Here is a 21600-nt window from a genome sequence, read left to right as displayed (position 1 = left end):
GAAGAACTTGAAGAGACAGAGGGAATTCCAGAAATTGTCCTAATCAGAAACTGGTAATCCCAACAACACTTAAGCCGAGAGCCAAGTCAGGAATGCAATCCCATTCACGATGGCCAGAAAAAGAATAAAATACCCAGGAATACAGCTAACTCAGGAGGTGAAAGATCTCTATGATAGAATTTACAAAACACTGCTCAAATAAATCAGAGATGACACCAACAAATATGAAAACATTCTATGCTCATTGATAGGAAGAATCGATATCATTAAAATGGCCATCCTGCCCAAAGCAATTTACAGATTCAATGCTATTTCTATTAAATTACCAGGTTCAATGCTATTTTTATTAAATTACCATTGACATTCTTCACAGAACTAGTAAAACCCATTTTTAAAATTCATATGGAACCAAAACAGAGCCCAAATAGCCAAGGAAATCTTAACCAAAAAGAACAAAGCTGGAGGCACCATGCTACCAAACTTCAAGCTATACTACAGGGCTACAGTAACCAAAACAGCATGGTACTAGTACAAAAACAGACACATAGACCAATGGAAAAGAATAGAGAGCCCAGAAATAATGCTGCACACCTACCACCATCTGATCTTCAACAAACCTCACAAAAACAAGCAATGGGAAAAGGACTCTGTATTCAATAAATGGTGCTGGGACAACTGGCTAGCCATATGCAGAAAACTGAAACTAGACCCCTTTTTTATACCATATACAAAAATCAATTCAAGATGGATTAAAGACTTAAAGGAAAAACCCGAAAGTATAAAAACTCTGGAAGATAACCTAGGCAATACTATCCTGGACATAGGAACGGGCAAATATTTCATGATGAGGATGCCACAGCAATTGAAACAAAATCAAAAGTTGGTAAATGGGACCTATTTCATTGTTAAATTAAAGAGCTTTTGCACTGCCAAGGAAACTATCAGCAGAGTAAACAGACAACCTACAGAAAGGAAGAAAATTTTTTGCAAACTATGTATCCGACAAAGGTCTAATTTCCAACATCATCTATAGAGAACTTAAACAAACTTACAGGAAAAAAACAACCCCACTAAAAAGCAGGCAAAGGACATGAACAGACACTTTTCAAAAGAAGATCTACATGAGGCCAACAAACATGAAAAAAAGCTCAACATCATTGATCATTTGAGATCAAAACCACCATGAGATACCACTGAATACCAGTAAGAATGGCTATTACTAAAATGTCAAAAAAATAACCAATGCTGGCGAGGTTGTAGAGAAAAAGGAACACTTATACACTGTTGGTGGAGTGTAAATTAGTTCAACCATTGTGGAAGACAGTGGGGAACTCCTCCTCAAAGACCAAAAAACAAAGCTACCATTCAACCCAGTAATCCCATTACTGGGTATATACCCAAAGGAATAGAAATCATCCTAATATAAAGACACATGCGTGTGTATGTTCAGTGCAGCACTATTCACAATAGCAAGACACATATACACCAAGAAATACTATGCAACTATAAAAAGGAGCAAGATCATGCTTTTTGCAGGAACAAGGATGGAGCTGGAGGCCATTGCCCCTAGCAAACTAACGCAGGAACAGAAAACCAAATACCAAATGTTCTGACGTATAAATGGGAGCTAACAATGAGAACTCATGGACACATAGAGATGAACATCATGCACTGGGGCCTGTCTATCAGAGGGTGAAGGGTGCAGGAGGGAGAGGATCAGGAGAAACAACTAATGGGTACTAGGCTTAATATCTGGGTGAAGAAATAATCTATACAACAAACCCCCATGACACAAGTGTACCTGTATAACAAACCTACACAGGTACCGCTGAACTTAAAAACAAACAAAAAATAAGACAAAGGTAAGCACAGGCAAAAAACAAATAGAAAAAGAAACTGGCCAGCTTTATGAGTGGAAGAAATGGGGGGATAGGAGAGTCATCAAATCCCTTCCATTTAATACATATTATTTGGTCTTAATTCCGGAAACCATGCTAAAGGCTGGGCCCGGAGGTAAGCAGGAGCCCAGCACACGTGAATCCCCCACAGTGTGGGTAAGCACCGCCGCAGTAGCCAAGTGGGCAGAGGAGACAGCTGTCCATTTGCTTGGAGGGGCCAGGGTGGATGTCATGGGGAGACACGCAGAGGGAGTCTTCTATTTAATGAGTCCCACAAGTAAGGGGAAGAGGTAATCTCAATGTAATGAAAGATACAGAGATTTAAGAGGTTATGGCTGGGTGCGGTGGCTCGTGCCTGTAATCTTAGCACTTTGGGAGGCCAGGTGGGTGGATCACCTGACGTCAGGAGTTCAAGACCAGCCTGACCATCATGGTGAAACCCCATCTTAAAAAAAGAAAGAAAGAAAAGAAAAAATAAAAAAAAAGAGGTTACATTGTTTGGGGGCCGTCAAATAGAGCACAGTGCTGTTCACAGAATTCCCAAGGGGGACAGCTTTAGAATCGGCACCTCTTTGAGACTGATCCTTTCTCCGGCAAATGTGCACACACAAAGACGATACGATGCTGTGAACAGTTTCTGGGTTTCGCGGATGTCGAAGAGATCCTGTTGGCAGCCCCTAAGTTTGTATTTGCAGGCCGCCCACTGGGCAATCCTGTTGACACAATCTCCCTGCTTTCCAAGAACCAGGGTTGGTGCTTTGCAAATTAAGATGTTTATGATGCGAGGGCTGGTCACAACTTTGGAACCATTCGATAGCTACTTTCATAAAAATCCAATTAAAAATGGATTATGATCACTTTAATACGAGAGGAACCTTAAGAATGGATGAGTTTGGCCTGTTCTCCTCCTAGGCAGACATGTTTTGTCAAGCCATCACAGATGGATGTGCAATTTCTTCCCAAGAACACTTGAAGCCAGGAAGGCCATGCTGCAATGATTTCCTCTAAGAGCTTTTATTGAATGAAATATTTTCTATTGTATTTGAAGCCTCTTGTTCTTCCTTGATTCTTTATAAACACTGAGAAAACTGATGAAGATTTCCAGGAAAAAAATATTATTTTCCCCTTATCAATTGACTCTGATGTGTATTTTGCGGATGAAAACTAGAGTAACAACAATAATAGGAATTTTCTCAATATGGGTCAATCAAGTTCTCCAACAGCAGTGCCCCAGCTGGTGAGTGGACGGCCAGCCCTGGTCTGCATTTATTTCTTCTTTTGCAATGTTTGTCATGCCATCTCCACCTTGCGCTGATATTTTTAAGATTTTGACTGTATCGTGCATTTCCTTATACATGCCCTTTAAAAATGATGCAGGATAATTTCTAGAACTTAATTTTTCACAGTCAGAAAAGCATTGATGTATATTTTTAAAAGCAGCAGTAAGCCTAATTCTTGATGTTTCTTTTAAACATGTTAATAGCTAACCAAGCATGATGGCTTACCTGTGAGCCCAGCACTTTGGGAGGCTGAGGTGGGCAGATCACCTGACGCCAGGAGTTCGAGAGCAGACTGACCAACATGGTGAAACTCCGTCTCTACTAAAAATACAAAAGTTAGGCAGGCATGGTGGTGGGTGCCTGTAATCTCAGCTACCCAGGAGGCTGAGGCAGGAGAATTGCTTGAACCCGAGAGACAGAGGTTGCAGTGAGCTGAGATCACACCACTGCACTCCAGCCTAGGCGACAGAGCGAGACTCCATCTCAAAAAAAAAGGTAAATAGTTTAATTCTATAATCAATGAGTCCACAAATGTTTGCAGACATTCTGCTATACACAAGGCAGCATGTTCTTAAAATAATAAAATATTAAATGCAGCATAAAAATTCTCTCTTTAGATTACTGTTTGAGCAATCTGGGTATTACATGATTAAACAGTAATTTCCTGAGCTACTTCTGCATGGTTCTTTAATAGAGAAGAGAGGTTACTTACTGGTGTAACCTGAGACTCACCAGGACACAGAGAAAGCAGAGGGTCTGTTTTCAGCCTCGTCTCTGAGCAGAACATCAGTTTCTCATCAGTATCGGATTAAGCAAGTTGTGGTGCCACCCCCGAGCCACCAAGCCGTTCGCGGGCAATAGTCCATCATCATGGAAAGCTGGCAAGATGGTTGTGTAATGCGATCACCCAAGGCTTTCAGGACATTCTGATGTTGAAAAAAATACTTCGTTAGACCATTGCAGTGACCATGCTTGAGAGATACCTGGTCACTAATCTGTCTGCAGCGAGGCAGGGCTGCTCCCAGAGGCTGCTGTCTTAGAGAAGATAAGAACAGCTGACAGGGACCACCTTTCTCCCTTCTCTCCCAGGCAGCACCCAGCCTTCTCCTCTAGAAAAGCACTGGACTAAGACAAAGAATCCCCATTTCAAGGGATGCCTAATGATCACTCTGCCCTGTATTAGACCTGGGTGAGCACTGATTTTAAGGTTTTTTCTTTGGTAATGACATCCAGTTCAGGTGACCCCCAGTTTCCAGGGAAGGCAGGGCCAGGCATGCATGTCCCTGCTGAGGTCTGTCTCAACAAGGACGTGTTGAACCAGAGGATATTCTCTTGCACACATGCATCAGGAAAGGGGCTGTATTTGAATGGACAGAAGTCGAATTACATTTTCTCGTGGAAGCAGCGCTGTGATATCAGGACCTGGACTTGGCCCGTGCTATCACATAAAGTAGCTCTAGTAGACACTTATTTAATCTTTTCATTTACTCTAGGCGCTAGGCTGTATCTCAAGTACTTTTTATAAACAAGTTATTGAGGACAAATGCCAAAACACTGTTCTTTTGTTTTGTTTTTTCCAGAATTATGCAAACCAGAGTGGCATTCCAAAAGCTCTATTTTTCCCAGGTTTTCATAGCTGATTGTTTTTTTTTAAAGCTGCAGTTCTAGCTCCGTGTTCAGCCAAGGCAGATGCCCAAGTGCTGCCATTGCTGCGTGGCATCCTGAGCACCATGGATGCGGATGGAGCTCACCATCACGTAGGAACACGCATTTCCAACTTCCTTTCTGCTCACTTCCTTGCCTCCATTTGGGTTTCGTGGAGGTTAAGAGATCCTGTTGGCAACCTCTAAGTTTGTATTTGCAGGCCAGCTAAAAATCACAAAATTATGTGCTGGGACATCAGAAAAGACTCCAGCTGCCAGCTCCCGAATAATCAGACCATTTTCACAAGTGCAAATACGGGTTATTGTCACTGCAGTCTGTGTGTCTTTGCAATCTCAGAGACCTTCCAAGGCAGAGACCACTGTCTCTGTATGTTGCTATTCCCAGGCCTAACGCAGAGCCTGGCATCAAGCTGCTGTCCCACCAATTGATGTCTATAAAATGAATGCATGAGCTATTAACTCAGAGAAGATCTGGGTAGTTTGTCTCATCAAGGCCTATATGTCTTGACCAATGCTGGTCAGGGCAGCACAGGCCTCAGGGGAGAGCCAATCAAGAAAAGGCATGGCCAGCCCCAGGCAGGCATGTGTACCAACGTGGGGAGTAACCACTGAAATGTCAGTCAAGACGCAAGAAGGGACCCAGGCCCAAAGCTGCCCAGGGTTAGCAGAGTAGCAAGGGACAGAATGATCAGGAAGACGGAGTATTGTGGGCACAGAAAGGCCGTGTGCAAGCATTGCTAATTTTGACTGAATGCCTGAGGCCGCCAGCAGAACGGAGGCGGCTGTGTGGTGTCCCCTGTCCCATCCACGCTGAGGGTGGGAGGGTGTGTGAGCACACCGCACTACCCAGGCCGCGCCAGGGCGCTGGACATCACAGAGCTCTCGGACGTTTTAGCTTCTCATCGTTCAGCCTTCGTCTCTCCCAGGCCCAAACTCACTTTTAGAAAAACGGTGAACCATGGGACTGTGCTAACCGAAGAACAGCAAACGCCCACCGCGAGCACGGCCAGTGTGTGACGATGTGGCCAGCAGGTTAGGAGGAGGCAGATCTCGTCTGAGACTCGTTCACACCGGGCTGCCCGCGACTGGAACGTTTACACATACTGGCAAATACGCACGTTTTAAACCATCCTCCCTGTGGTGGATTTCCAGATAAGTGTGGGACACTGAGGGAACATTTCAGGGACAGAACTTCGCACGGCCCAAGCCTTTTCTCCCATGCAGGGGCAGATGCAAGGGTGGACGACTGGGGGTGAAGGTCTGCAAAGTCGTTCATTTATGTCCAGGAATCGGACATCTCCAGACTCTAGACTGTTTTCCCAGTCACCCTTTGCCCTCTGAACTTGGTTTACTCCCCTTCCTGGTGGCCACTCTTCTGAAGTTCACGCATGTTTCAGTCTGAGAACTAACACGCAAGAGGAGCTCCTGACCTCAGGGAAACGTTTTCAAATTACTTTCAGGGGAGGAGCTAAGCCAATTAGACGGTTATGTGTTGTGTAACCACACTCATAAAACATGAAATGGCTTGAATTAGGTTAACATGGGACAAATGGCTGGAAGACTTTTCAACATTCCTAATTTGGTTCTACGGGGTGGAACACATTAACGATTTCTTCAGAAATATTTTTGGTGAGCAAGATAGAATGGAATTGCTGTTCATGTATCAGGCTTATATTAGTGTTTGGGAGATAACCCCAGATAAAAGGAAAATTATCATGGGATAAGAGTAATGAAATAAGTATTAATAAGTTCTTAACCATGGAAGAGCTAAGGACAACTTTCATAAGTGGGAGACACCAATGTCAGATGAGGAGGAAGAGGAGGGAAATAGCTTTGATAAACACAGCCAATTAGAAAGTACTGCGGTTCTAAGTGACAGCACGCTCTGTCTGGTCTGGCCTGGCCTGGAGTCCCTCTGCACCCCAGGTGAACCCACCCGCCCCCCTCCCTCCCCACTATCCTGCCTCTCCTCACACAGCCCAGGGGAATCCAGCAGTGTCTGTGCTCAGGTCAGCATTCTCTCTTCCAACCTTAGTGGCTGATGGCCAGCGTGGGAGAAGGATCACGACGCAGCGTGGCAGGATTGCGCCACTGAAGATGCACGTTCTCAGCATTCAGCTGGCCTCATGGTTTCACTTCATTCTTCTAATTGTCTTTGGGGAGAATTTTCTTTTTTTCTTTTTTGAATTTGTTTTAAAATTAAGAATCGTATCTATTTAAGACTTGTCTTTTTCACCTCAAGATACCCCTCACGTGTGCTAGCAGGCCACTCTGTATCCTACTTCTTCAAGAAAGTTGAGGGCAGCAGGCCCAGTCACCCCCAAATGCCTGTCCCCAAACGTTAGAGGTATCTCTAGTGTTTCCATAGCTTCCTTTCTTTTTCTTGGCTCAGAACTTAAATTCTTGGCTCCCGGCTTATCTGCTCCACATACTCCCCTTAATTCATGTCACGAGCACTCTTTGGATTCTTTGCCTGTTTCTCTGACTCTCCAGTCCTGCTCTCCAGTTCTGCCCTTCCTCAGGCCGCAGAGACAAGAACCTCATTGCCTCTGGGGAATCATCACTGTTCCTCTCGTGTCTCCAATGACATCATCATTTACCTCTTTAGTCCCTGCCTTTGCTGTACTTCGCTGTGGCTGGTGGGGGCTGTCACCAGTTATCAAAACTCAGAAGTTCTGTCTTTTCCATCACCTTCTCTATCCCTGGAAGTCTTGCCAATTTCCGTTCATGAGTATTTCTCCATTCTACTCACTTTTCCTCTTCTGCTGCTGCTCCGGTCCGATCCCTCGCTCTCACCTAGACAACTCAGTAGCCTCCAAAAGCATCTCTAGTCTCAAGTCTTGTCCCTCTTAAATCTGTCCTCCACCCTGGGGTCTGGGCCCTCACCTTTAAAGGGAAATTTGTCTGGCTTCGTCGCTTTTAGTGCCTTGCCATTGCCCACATAAGAAATCCATGAATGCTACCAGCACACACAGAGCCCTCCCTCTCAGACTGCCATTGCCAGCTGTGCCTTGCACGTCACGATCCAGAAACAGAATGGCCTGTGGTCTCCACACTCACTGTGCCGTTTCTAACCACCTTTCAATTTTATATCGTCCCTCTCTGGCCAACTCGTATTTTGACAACAAAAATATTCTCCCCAGGACACCCTTCCCAATTCTCCAGACCATGTGCAGTTCCCCTCTGCATTTCCAGGATGCTTTTTGTTAACTAACCGTTAAGAGTTCCTTTTATTATGTTCTGCCTGAATGAATTAGAGTTGTTATACAGTTGATTTCTCCACTTCTGGTGACTAGCCAGCTCTGCACATCAGTAAGCTAGCCTTCTGATGTGAGGACGTCATGGGCATTCAGTAACTCCGCATTTCATGTGATTACGTACGTTACTCACATGAAATCTCACTGACCTGGATGGTAACAACCTTTCCAGATGTCTTCCTCAGCAGTCCCTCGGGTCCCTCCAGAGTGGTGAATTTGTCTCATTCATTTACATACTCCAGTATCTGACAGCGTAACTGTTTCAAACAGTTGCTCCATAATAATTTGTTGAATTAATGAAATACTCTTCCTCCCCCATTTCAAGGTAATACCCTTCTGTCTTTATGACAAGGATTGCTAATTTCAAGCTTTTAGCCCGGTTGTTTGGTAGTCAAGGAATATAAAACTGTTTCCTAATGGAACGAAAATGGTAACATCCACAAACCATGTTCTTCCATCCACCTCCTGAATATAAATAAGCCTAACATCATTAAAAGGGATGTCATGACTCGAGAGGCCTCCACCTGAAACTGGGACTTGACTTTGGTTTTATTGGCTCTGCTAGGCTGTGGGCTGAATAGAAATACATGCCTAATCCTTTGAATCCACTTATTATTTCTTCACAAATGCAATTTGTAGTGGCCTTCCTGAAAATGTTTTAGAACAGGATATAGCATCTTATTCTTTTTAATTTTCCCTTTAAAATAGCCAAGGAAATCTAAAAAGCAGAGAGAGAAAACTCAGGGCAGCTCTGGCAGAAAAATCAGAACCATCAGAGGCTAGCATCAGGGAAGGCTATGGTAAGAGGTGAACTTGCAGTCAGAGGCAGATTCTTCACCAGCCACAGCGCAATGCCAACCCCAGCAGCTGCTGGCTGGCACAGGGCCACACTCCAGGGCAGGGCTTCTCCAGTTTCTTCATTCATACCTGCATTCGTACACTTTGCTTTCATTTATTACTGTGTCTTTCCTTTGCATCTAAACAAAACTACTTATTTTTTCCCCCAGAATAAGTTTGGACCATTCTCTCAGACATTACTTGATATGCAGAAATTTCTGCCTGGAATAAAGTTACTTGAAAGATGGCCCTAATCCTTCTTGCATTTGCCCTTGGATTGTAACTCAATGCCCCTGTTTCCTTCACTAAGTCTCAGATGGATCTCTCTTGCTCAGATAATTATTCTACATCTTTTTCTGGGTCTTCAGGCCTGGCCTCCTTGACGTTCTGACGTCTGCAAATCTATCTCACTCTCTCCCTTATGCTATTGCCTGCCACTTTTCTCTGAGTACTGGCTTTTTGATGCCTGGGTCAATTAAATCAGGATAATTTGTGAGATAAATGGAAAAACTCCTACATGTGCTCTTGCGTCTATATTTTCTCTCCATGAAAAATCACACTTGGCTCTTAGCCACTGGGTTGTTGCCTTTGCACAATGTGGCTGAGTCAGGGGAGCCTATTTCTGTCTTTCACTGACTCACATCTCAGCTGAGGGTGCTGGACTGGCACCTTCCCTCACTACCTACCAGGCCTTCCCCTGGATTTGGTGGGTGCGCTCCTGCGCGGCTTGCCGAGTCGGAACTGGTCGGAAGGTGACTAGGACTTCCGACAAGGTTGCTGACAACTTTCTCTTCTAATCCGTCTGAGCAATTTCCTGGCCTGCTCCTTTTTGCTGCCTCTCCACTAGATGTCCTTTGAAAGCATGGTAACCAGTCATGGCAAGTTTTTCTGACATATAGGAGACGAAACGTCGGCTAGCTAATTCTTAGGCTGAAATGATAATTATAACAATATGCAGGATGTGAATCTTGAATAATCCAACCAAATTCAGAGACCGAAACATGTTAGCAGGCAGCTTTTAAAAATGTTCCCGGTACCGTATGCTGTTCTGGATGATGTATCTGACTGCTCCAAGCGGCGCGATCACCCTGTAGTAATTATCCACATTTTACCCTCCTTCTCCTAGAAGGTGGCATGGTGGTGGAAACATGCTTTCTCAATTTCAACAACAACAGCAACTACTGTGATTTGCAGAATTTGCTGATTTCTGTGGTGTAAAGTTTCCTGCCATGGATGATGGCAAGCTATAAACAATTAACAACTTGCTCATAGAATTCCTGTGCATTTAACAATTGGTGCTTGGAGCCCACAGGAGCTGCCTCCCGGATAACCCTGGGTGTGGAACCCGACCTGAGATGCCCATCGTCTGTCTTACATGCAGCTGAGGGTTTGCCAACATCCATGGTCTCTTCAGAAACAAACTGGTCTCAGCAATGAGCATTTCCGGTGAATTGTCTCTGTAATTTGAATGTAACATGATGTCACAACATAAACAGGCTTTCCAATTTGTGCATTAGGCTTTATGTTTTCTGTATTTTGTTTCTACATTTATAGAACTGACAAAGAGAGAAGCCTGTATTTTCCACTAATGTCTACGACAAAGAGGTATTTTGCTTTTGTATCAATGCTGTGTGGAATATTCCACTTTAGTTAAAACAGCTGTTTTTCGGGCAGAGTGTCAACATGTGGCACACCCAGGCTAAACAGCCCGCTGGAGACTGCGTTTTTTAGGAGGAGCTTCTTACTTGGCAGTGCCAGCTGGGAGCTCCCAAGCTTGGGGTCCCCTCGCGGGGATGGGAGCATCCCACCAGTGCAGACAGATGTATAACCTGTGTCTGGGATTTTTTTTCCCTCTTGACCTAGTCAGAAGACTGAACATTTTGTAACTGCTTATAGAAAGTCCATCATCTTTATGCATCACTTCCTGAAAGATCCACTGAAGAGCAGCTTTCATGAACATTGCCGGGGCCTTGTGCTCCTTTAAAACGCACTGTTTTCCTCACTGCGAGGTGGGTCTCTCACACCGCGGGGGACTGACTGTCTGTGATCTCGGAGCACTTCTTCCCTGGGCCTTCCCTGGCACACTGACGGCATAGGTCTGTAGGGCAGGCGTGGGAGTAAACATGTTAATCTCTTTTGAATAAACTGATTTTGAAGTAGATGTCTCAAAAAGTTTGTCACAATACTTTCTGGGTAGTGACATTAATTTTCCCCACCCACAGTGGTAGTTTGGAGTATTGCTTATAAGCAGCGTGGCTTATTTAATAGTTTTATTCCCAATGCATTTCGGGCCACACACCTTCAACATATAGCCTGTCTGTGTGGGGGAGAATTCAAGTAAAACAGAGACAGCCACCCCTTCCCGCCAACCTGTCTCCAGTGACTCCAGAGAGAATGCAGCAGGTCAAAAGTACAGAACAATGCTCTGCACCTGAAATAAACAGGTAAGGCAGAGACAGGAGATGATTCAATTCCAATTTAGGTGTTGGGGACAGGTGTTGGGAACAGAAGGGCTGACCATCCTGGGGATATGAACTTAAGTGTTCTCTGCACCCCCTGCAATCCCTCACATTTTCCACAGGAGACTTGGTAGAGAGCTGCTGTCAGAGTCTGGGGCTTGGTCCATCCAGAGCTGGGCAGCATCACCTCCCATGCCCTGCCCAGTGCTGCCTTGGCTTAGGAGCTGGCATGGAACATGGGAAGCTCACAGCCCATTACTGCTCTTGGTGCACACACACACACGCACGCACGCACACATGCACGCACGCACACGCACACACGCGCACACACACACACACACACACCAGCAATGACTTCCACACATCAGTCACCCCAAACCCAATGCCCTGGACTCGCACCCGGCAGATGAGAGTGTGCTACGGTCTTCAGCTGCTTCGAGAACAGGCATAAACAGCAATAATCTTGAAACAGTGTCAGGAGAATGAAAGCGCAAGTGTGAGCCAGCCAAGAAGTCAGCTGTCAATATGAGAACAACTATGAGCAAAATCAGAGCGTGACAGCTTTCGGGGTATAGAGAAATTTTGAACTGTTCAGAGGAAGGTTAAAGAAAGAAACAGAAATGAAGCATAGTGAATTGAAAATGTAAGATAAGATGAAAGAAACAAATCTGCTATATGGGCAACTACAATTTGGGGAAGACCGAAGTGAGCGTGCATATCCCTGAGACTGGTGTGAGGAACGTGTGTGTGGAAGTGAATATGTGGATGGGGTACCAGGGGTGCACACAGAGCCGGGAGGGGAAGCCAGGGGGTAGGCCATGGGCAGGCTGCCCCCTTCACCCTCAGTCCCATATACCTCCTATCAGGGAAATTCAGGAGTCCCAAGCTCTGTAGAACTTTGCCTTCTACATCATTAGGAAGGCATCTCTACCAAGGAAGGAGAACTTTTTAAATGTACTTTTAAAGTTGTTTATTTAAACAATTTTTTACTTAACAAAGTTTGTGGGTTTGATTTATAAATTTTAAATGTTTGGACGTATGCGAGCATCTCTTTGAGCATCATGTGTGGGCTTGGCAGTGAGGGCCCTGAGGCATGGGCTGATCCTGGCCGTGCGGAGAGCAGAGCCAGCTGGCCTTGCTGGGGGACTGGAGCTGGGGAGTCAAAGAAAGGGGGGCCCACAGGCCCACCGTGGATGCAGTTGCCACCGCAAGGGACATGGAAGGCGGTGCGTGGAGCGGATTTGGGGAGGAGTGTTCAGGATTTCACTGTTGGGAATATTGATCATGAAACATCCACAGGAGCTGCCAAGCTGGCAGGTGGACATCGGGGCCCCCAGGTCAGGAGAGAGTCCCCGGCAGGCTTCCGTTCATGGACAGCAGCAGGCAGACAGAATTTACAGCCATCAGAGGAGGGGACAGCAGCAAGCGTGTGGCTGTAGACAGAGAAGAGGAGTGAGGACTGAGCCCCGGGATCTTCCAATGTTAGCCGGTAACTCCCTTTACACGTCACACATTTAGGTATTTGAGGTATATTTTCAAGGGTTTCTCCTGAGATGTCAGAGAAGATCTAACGCTATTCCAGCTAGCTGGAGTCTACTGAGATTTTTAAAGTCAAACTGCTTCTTTGATAAATCTCCTTGATTTCAACAAGGTTTTCTTAATTTTTTAAAACAAATCCAGATTTTTTTTGCACAAAATTAAAATTAAAGGGCGTTGCCTGGTGGCACCTTAAAGAGCCTCTTTGGTGAGTGTGCATATCAGCTTGCTGCTCGAGAGAGGGAAGTGGGGCTTCCAGATTGTAATAACACGCTGTCAACTCCGTAGCCACACTGCCTGTTTCATGTCACACTATCCACGCTGAGCGGGAAGTGACAGTAACTGCTCTCTTTTCCACAGCCACCCACGATGCATTGCGTGGTGAGCCCTCGTCCGCAGGTTTCTGCCAGGCATCTCTCTGCCCTGCGTCCTCTGGGCTCTCCCTGAAGTTGGGGGGACACCCAACCATCAGAAACTTTGAGGTGGTGAAGGGTAAAATGCCCAGGAAAATCCTCAACCAATGGGAAAGAAAATGCAGTGAATGAATTCCTTGGGGCCGGGAGCTATAGCTCACGCTTGTTATTCTAGCACTTTGGGAGGCCAAGGTAGGAGGAACACTTGAGGCCTTCGAGACCAGCCTGACCAACATGGTGAAACCCCTGGTCTCTGCAAAAAAAATGATAATGAAAAGTAAGTGCCCAGCTGCCTTTATACAGTGAGACATGCTCTGTGTGAATGGGGTCCCGGTGAATGGAGGCCTAGCTGTGCGCCCAGTAACGCGCTCATGGGCATACCCTATTCTGACTTTTCTCCTTTTTGTCTGACTTTTCCAGCCACCTCCTTGGATATCAGTCCCAAATAAAGTATCTGCTCAGGTATCTAAGGAAAATATTCCTGTTAAATAGCATAGGCTCAACTTCATTTGCACTCTCTGTAAGGACATTACGATATAGGTCGTGTGGAAGATTCTCAAATGAAAAGATCTCGTATTACTGTACTAGCTCCAGGCCTTTGTGTGGCTGCGTGCTGCACCCTAAATGTTCTTTCTCTAGATGGTTCATTTCCTCACTTCCCTTGCAATGGGAATTCAAGTGTCGCCTTCTGGTGAGGCCTGGCCAGCCCATCCTGGAGACCCACACACCTCACCCTCTGCCACTTCTTTTGTAATTTTTCCTCATAGCATCATCTGACATCCTATATGTTTTATTAGTGGTTTGCCTACAAAATGCAAAAGGACAGGGGTTTCACCTATTTTGTACACTGATATATCCACCTTTGCCCACAATAGACTTGGTACAAATAGGCACTGAAATATTTGTCAAAGCAAAATTTATAGGGCAATATTTGTTTAAAGGATATGGCCAGAAACATGCTTTTCTCCTCCAAGATTTTTTTTTTTTTTTTTTGATGTTTTCTTGCTCTTGTTGCTTAGGCTGCAGTGCAATGGCACAGTCTCAGCTCACTGCAGCCTCCGCCTCCCGGATTCAAGCAATTCTCCTGCCTCAGCCTCCCAGGTAGCTCCTGTGCCACCATGCCTGGCAAATTTTTGTATTTCTAGTAGAGACAGGGTTTCGCCACGTTGGCCAGGCTGGTCTCGAACTCCTGACCTCATGACTGCCCACCTTGGCCTTCCAAAGTGCTAGGATTACAGGAGTGAGCCACTGTGCCCGGCCTCCATCAAGATATTTAAAAAAATATTCCAATAATCGTTATACGTTTCTTGTGGCATCTTTTTGTCTCGGCTAAATTTAATACTCAACTATAGCAATCTTTCTGAGACAGGGTCTCACTAACCTTGCCCAGGCTGGTACAGTGTGGTACAATCTCGGCTCACCACAACTTCCACCTCCTAGGCTATCCTCGCATATCAGCCTCCTGAGTACCTGGAACTGCAGGCATGCAACCCACGCCCGGCTAATTTTTTGTTTAATTTTTGTAGAGACAATGTCTCACTGTGTTGCTCAGGCTGGTCTCAAACTCCTGGGCTCAAATGATCCACCTGCCTTGGCCTCCCAAAATGCCTGTATTACAGGTATGAGTCACCGTGCCCGGCCAGTTATAGCAATTTTCTTAACATTTGGTTAAGCAGTCAATAAATGCTAGTTAATCTTTCTATTTACAAATATTATCAAAGTTAGCAGATAACTAGACAGAGGAAATCAAGTGAAGCAAATGACAATTTGACTACTAATACGTCTTAATTTGCTCAAGTTGAATACATTTCAATGTATTAAAATCGATTTTCATCTTGGTTTTAAAGGTCTCTGGTGAAAGACCCCAGACAGATGTGAAAATGTTTCTAAGTAAAGTTAGTGCTGGGCATAAGTTCTCAGATCTGATGGGTGAACTCACTTAGACCCCAGCAACTGCAGGAGCAAAGCCACTTACAAAATTACAGTACACTCTGCATTTAGAATAAAGACATTCTTAGGGACACATAAATAAAATCACACTGTTCTCTATAGTTAGACTGCCTTTAGCATTCTTACTGGTGAATGTTCTACTAAGGAAGACAGATTAAACCATCTGTTTAGACGGCAAGATATTCCTTCAGCAGTGAGTTGGGAATCCTTCCTGCCACCTTTTCACAAAGAACAGAATATCATTCTGTGTCCTACTGGTATACACGTTATAAAAGATTATTTCACTTCCTTACACATGCTCAATGGGTGTTTCCAAGTTTCCAGAAATGTTTTCTTCTTCCTAAGAAAATGAGTTCTTATCCATCTTAAATATTTTCTTACCAATTCATTGAGGCTATCAAAACAACGAAATGAATCATTGAAGAAACGCTTCTACACAGACAGAAAAACCCCTATAATTCTTGCTGATCAGAGTTCTTTTTCAGAGGAAATTTCAAAATCCAGGTTAGTCCACAGAGTACTCCTAAGATCTCAAGGGCTATTAATTTAAAAATACATAAAGTCAACACAATGTGCTTCAGCCCCTCCTACAGGACTCTGGCTCATTTGTTTGTAAACACATTTTATCTGCTATTCTCAAGTTAGCATATCTTTGCATTATTGTCATTGTAGTATCATTTTGTTTATGATTTTTTAAATTTTTCCACACACAAAAATATTTGATGTACGCCACTAATTTTTTGTGTTGGCCAAAGCATTTCACAAAGACACACACACACACACACACACGGAAATGCTACTTTTTGTCATACATATGGTGTTTGAAGAATGATCAGAAATCACACTTTCTGTTCCCAGGGATTTTTAGAAACATAGTGAAAACCCAAAACAGGAAACATTGCTTTTTCTGCAAAGAGGAGGTTCCCATCGTATGAGGCCTTGACACAGTTATTCTATTTTCTTTGAAGTAAATGTGAGTTTGTGTGTTTAATTCCACTCTGGGGCTTTCCTGTTTCTTTTTATAGAGCGTCTCTACTTCCATCAAACATGGCTTTTCACATGTTTTTTACTTTAACTGTGGTTTTATGGGAATAAAATTCTTAACCAAGTATGTGTAGACAATTTCCTGTAAGGTTTCCTGACTTTATGCTGTTCTCCATTTGAATACTGATTGATAAATCTACTATGAGAAATCCTAGTGCCTGTCATCCCCACTTCACCCCAAACTCATTTCCTGCCAGGCCAAACTCTTGAAATAGGTCAAGCACAATAATCCTAAAAATACAGCAAATTATGTGCTGATCTCATCGGAGAGCATTAAGTTTGTGGTTTGCCAGGAGTTCATTTCTAAGTAATGCTAAGATAGATCACTTGCCAAATAAAAATGTTATTTAATGTTTCAGTTGAGTAGTGATTTATTTTCAAAAATATTTCCAGATGTTCCAATTCACCTTCACGTTATAAGGCCACATTTCTAAAAGCAAGTGGCCTTGACTTGCTGCTACTCCATCGAGTTATCCGCTTTTGTTTAATATGTTGAAGAAAAGATGCCTATTTATCTCACCTCAAGGTCTTCTTGGTGCGGGGAGTCCCAGGATAGATGTCCTGAGAGTCAACAGCGAAGCCGCATGGGGAGACTTGTGCCACATCTGCTTCCAAGTGCTGCCCAGCCGCTGCTGCTCGTGAGAATTCTGGCTCTCGTGGCCTCCCACTGCCAAACAGAGGAAAGGCCACACTGCCGAGTGACCTTCATCATACCACAGGCTTCTCAGTGTAAACGCGTTCCTGAGGACGTATGCCAAAGTCAGAACGGTATACCTTTCCTTCAGAGAGCATGTACGCCTTTCTCAGACTGGGGTTTTAAACCTTGGCTCTAGCTCAGATGTGAAATAGTCAGAAGTGATGTGTTGATAAATTGTCTACTTGTTTGATGTAAGCAGGGAAAAGCCATTTTCCATGTAGAGTTTGAAAACTGTTCAGTTTACTTACACTGAGTACAAAGTTCCGCCCTCTTACTGAACAGGAGACTTACGGACCCCGCTGCTTGACAGTTGATTAAAGATTTTTCTTTTTTTTTTTTTTTTTTGAGACGGCGTTTCATGTTACCCAGGCTGGAGTGCAATGGCGCGATCTCGGTTCACTGCAACCTCCCCTCCTGGGTTCAGGCAATTCTCCTGCCTCAGCCTCCTGAGTAGCTGGGATTACAGGCACACGCCACCATGCCCAGCTAATTTTTTGTATTTTTAGTAGAGACGGGGTTTCACCATGTTGACCAGGATGGTCTCGATCTCTTGACCTCGTGATCCACCCGCCTCGGCCTCCCAAAGTGCTGGGATTACAGGCGTGAGCCACCGCGCCCGGCCATTAAAGATATTTTAACATTAGCTGTGGGCTCCTAGGAAAAAAAGTATATTTATTTTAAAAACAACATTTTATTAAATCTTCCTCTGCAGAAAGCTGGCTAGTCATGGATATTCGGTGGGTTAATTATATTTACTGTAAATGGGGTTCTAGTTCATGGATGTAAAGCGCACTTGATTTTGGAGTAATATCCAATCGGTACATTACCCATTAGGAGTCCTCTTCACAGGGTCTGTAAATGCCTGCTGCACAGTTCACTGACTTAAGTGTGCAGTGTGCACACGTGGGGCTCCGAGAAGCTTCTGTTTCGATCCCTGTCGGAGCCAAGACTCGGTGGTAGTTTGGAATGGTGGTCCACCTCCTTCAGACTGGCCGGATGCAAATTCCTACCAGCTCTACCATGCACTGGCTATGAAAACGTATTGTCTCCTCACTTGTAAGGCTCAGATATGACGTCCTCCCACCACTGTGGGCAATGAGCCACTAAACTAGCATGCTTAATACGGTCTCTGGAACACCTAAGTGCTCGATATAGAATTCTGTTTTTATCATTATTATCATTTTTCCCTTTGTTTTCATCAACTACAGACCATCTTAATTATCGATTGTGTAATTCTACCGCATGTCTCCTTGAACGAGAATTGAAATTATTTACAAAAAAAAGAAGCTGTATTTTTTTCTCAATTGACATCATGTATTCAGTCCTTTCGAAATGTCATCTTCCCCTTAATTACCTCAAGAACGTATTTTCTGTGTTGGTTGTGGATCTTTTCCATCAGAGACCTTCCGCTACAGGAGATGGTCTCTCTTGTTTTACCAGCAGTCACAAGTCAGAAAGCCTGAGCCCACTGCCGTGCTGGGTGCCTTCGGGAGACAGCTGCACAGGACAGCGCTGAACTGGATGGGACTTCTTTAGAGCATTGCTCTGGTTTTTGTCCCTGTTTTACACCCCACCCTGAATTCCAGTTAGCTCATGTGCATGTGCAAACCACAGAATTGGATGTAAAATTGGAAAGCTCGCACCCTGAAGCTGTTGCCAGAAGAATGTTGCTGTGTTTATAGGAAGAAAAATGGTGTTGAACAATGGAGCAACCATTTCAGCTCTGGTGCAGTGCAGAAAGCAACTCTTCCTGCCAGAGAGACGTAAAACCTCCGGCTCCCTTTTCTGACTTGCCTTCAGCTTGGCCTGTGTGCTCCGCTTTTTATTCATTTCACGGAAGTTGTGCTTTCCTGCATTGTTTTGCAGACTCCTTCACATAGAAACTTTCCTAGACAAGGTCATCATTTGTAAGCCCTCCTTTGCCTTTGATTTGCAGCTACCTGTTGAAAATAGGTCCAGATTGGTTTATTTCTATCACAGATTTTGGATTGAGGAAGATGCATCAAGTGCAATCAGGGAAGAGTGACCATTTGTCCTCGTATATCAGACTGCAGCTCCTATTCCAACATAATTAATAACGCACTTTTACTTGCAAATTGATCCAGTTTAGAAAATACATTATGTGGTCACCCTGAGTCTCAGCCCCCAAATAGGGTGAACGTAAAGTCTTCAATTTACTACCGCTTATGGCCCTGCCTCTCTCCCTAGTGAGGAGACTTGCAGAAATAGGTTGATTTGCATTTTCCTGACTTTGTTTCTGTTTATCCTTTTGTTTGTTTTCCCAGTTGGAGGATGTTGCAATGAATGGTCCATAGAATGGAATCACGGAAGATTCCATTGGAAGGGCAACCAGGGCAGCTCCGAGGTTTTGCACCCAGGGATTCCTGGCTGTCGCTGTAGAGTGCGTCTGTCTACTGATACACCGTGGGGCTCATAATTTCAACTTTGCAGGTTTATACGCCCTTAGATTCCCAGCTCCAAATTACACAATGCTGGCATAAAATTTGACTGGCTCAGTTTGAGTCAAATATTTACTAACTCTAGCAGGAGGCAGGGCTTCTTACCATGGACACGATGGTTGGCAAAAACCACTGTGTACTGGGAGAGCTTTTAGAGCAAAGGAAATTGGAGTCAGGCAGCCACCCTAAGTGGTGTCTACTCCATTTTTTTTTAATTATTTTATTTTATTTTTTTATTTCAATACGTTTTTGGGGAACAGGTGTTTGATTACATGAATAAGTTATTTAGTGATGATTTCTGAGATTTTGGTGCACCCGTCAACCAAGCAGTGTACACTGCACCCAATGTGTAGTCTTTTGTCCCTCACTCCCCCCACCCTTTTCCCTAAGTCCTCAAAGTCCAATGTGTCATTTTTATGCCTTTGCATCCCCATAGCTTAGTTCCCATATATGAGTGAGAACATACGATGTTTGGTTTTCCATTCCTGACTTACTTGACTTGGAATTATAGTCTCCAATTCCATCCAGGTTACTGCAAATGCCATCATTTTATTTATTTTTTATGGCTGCGTAGTATTTCATGGTATATATATGTCACATTTTCTTTATCCAATTATTGACTGATGGGCATTTGGGCTGGTTCCATAATTTTGCAATTGCAAATTGTGCTGCTATAAACACGCTCATGCAAGTATGTTTTTCATGTACTGACTTCTTTTCCTTTGGGTAGATACTCAATAACGGGATTCCTGGATCAAGTGGTCAATCTACTTTTAGTGCTTTAAGGAATCTCCACACCGTTTTCCATAGTGGTTATACTAGTTTACAGCCCCATCAACAGGTAAAAGTGTTCCCTTTTCAGCACATCCACACCAACATCTATTATTTTTTTATTTTTTGATTATGGCCATTCTTGCAGGAGTGAGATGATGTCACACTGTGGTTCTGATTTGCGTTTCCCTGATGATTAGTGATGTTGAGCATTTTTCCATATGCTCACTGACCATTTGTATATCTTATTTTGAGAAATGTCTATTCATGTCCTTAGCCCACTCTTTGCTGAGATTATTTGTTTTTTTCTTGCTGATCTGTTTGAGTTCTTTGTAGATTCTGAATATTAGTCCTTTGTCAGATGTATAATTGCGAAGACTTTTTCCCCCTCTGTGAGTTGTCTGTTAACTCTGCTGATTATTTCCTTTGCTGTACAGAAGCTTTTTAGTTTAATTAAGTCCCATCTATTTATTGTTTTCGTTGCATTTGCTTTTGGGTTCTTGGCCATGAAGTCATTGCCTAAGCCATTGTCTAGAAGGGTTTTTCTGATGTTATCTTCTAATGTCTTTACAGTTTCAGGTCTTAAGATTTAAGTCCTTGATCCATCTTGAGTTGATTTTGTAGAAGGTGAGAGATGAGGATCCAGTTTTATTCTTCTACATGTGGCTTGCCAATTTTCCCAGTACCATTTGTTAAATAGGGTATCCTTTCTCCACTTTGTTTTTTTGTTTGCTTTTTTGAAGATCAGTTGGTGGTAAATATGTGGCTTTATTTCTGAGTTCTCTATTCTGTTCCATTGCTCTACATGCCTATTTTTATACGAGTACCATGCTGTTTTGGTGATGATGGCCTTATAGTATAGTTTGAAGTCAGGTAATGGGAAGCCTCCAGATATGTTCTTTTTGCTTAGTCTTCCTTTAACTGTGTAGGCTCTTTTTTGGTTCCATATGAATTTTAGGATTCTTTTTTCTAATTCTGTGAAGAATGATGGTGCCATTTTGATGGGAATTTCATTGAGTTTGTAGATTGCTTTTGGCAGTATGGTCATTTTCACAATATTGATTCTACCCATCCATGAGCATGGGATGTGTTTCCATTTGTGTTGTCTATGATTTCTTTCAGCAGTGTTTTGTAGTCTTGCTAGTAGAGGTGTTTCACCTCCTTTGTTAGGTATTTCCTTAAGTATTTTAATTGTTTTTGCAGCTATTGTGAAAAGAGTTGAGTTCTTGATTTGATTCTCAGCTTGGTCGCTGTTGGTATATAGCAGAGCTACTGATTTGTATACATTAATTTTGTATCCTACAACTTTACTGAATTCATTTACCAGTTCCAGGA

General features: G+C 43.7%; 1 long non-coding RNA gene across 1 annotated transcript in view; it reads left to right on the top strand.

Annotated features, from left to right (window-relative positions):
- LOC108294540 overlaps window positions 1–11108 on the top strand; it is a 46898-nt gene extending 35790 nt beyond the window's left edge. Inside the window, exon 3 of the long non-coding RNA XR_001821086.2 lies at window positions 10800–11108. This is a non-coding gene — a long non-coding RNA (uncharacterized LOC108294540). The remainder of the gene's footprint in view (window positions 1–10799) is intronic.
- The last annotated feature ends 10492 nt before the right edge of the window (window positions 11109–21600 follow it).

This window comes from Cebus imitator, unplaced genomic scaffold (assembly GCF_001604975.1).
Source record: "Cebus imitator isolate Cc_AM_T3 unplaced genomic scaffold, Cebus_imitator-1.0 Scaffold586, whole genome shotgun sequence".
In the NCBI taxonomy this organism is placed as follows: Eukaryota; Metazoa; Chordata; class Mammalia; order Primates; family Cebidae; genus Cebus; species Cebus imitator.
Note: the sequence above shows the minus strand (reverse complement) of the source record. Positions and strands in the feature narration are given on the sequence as shown.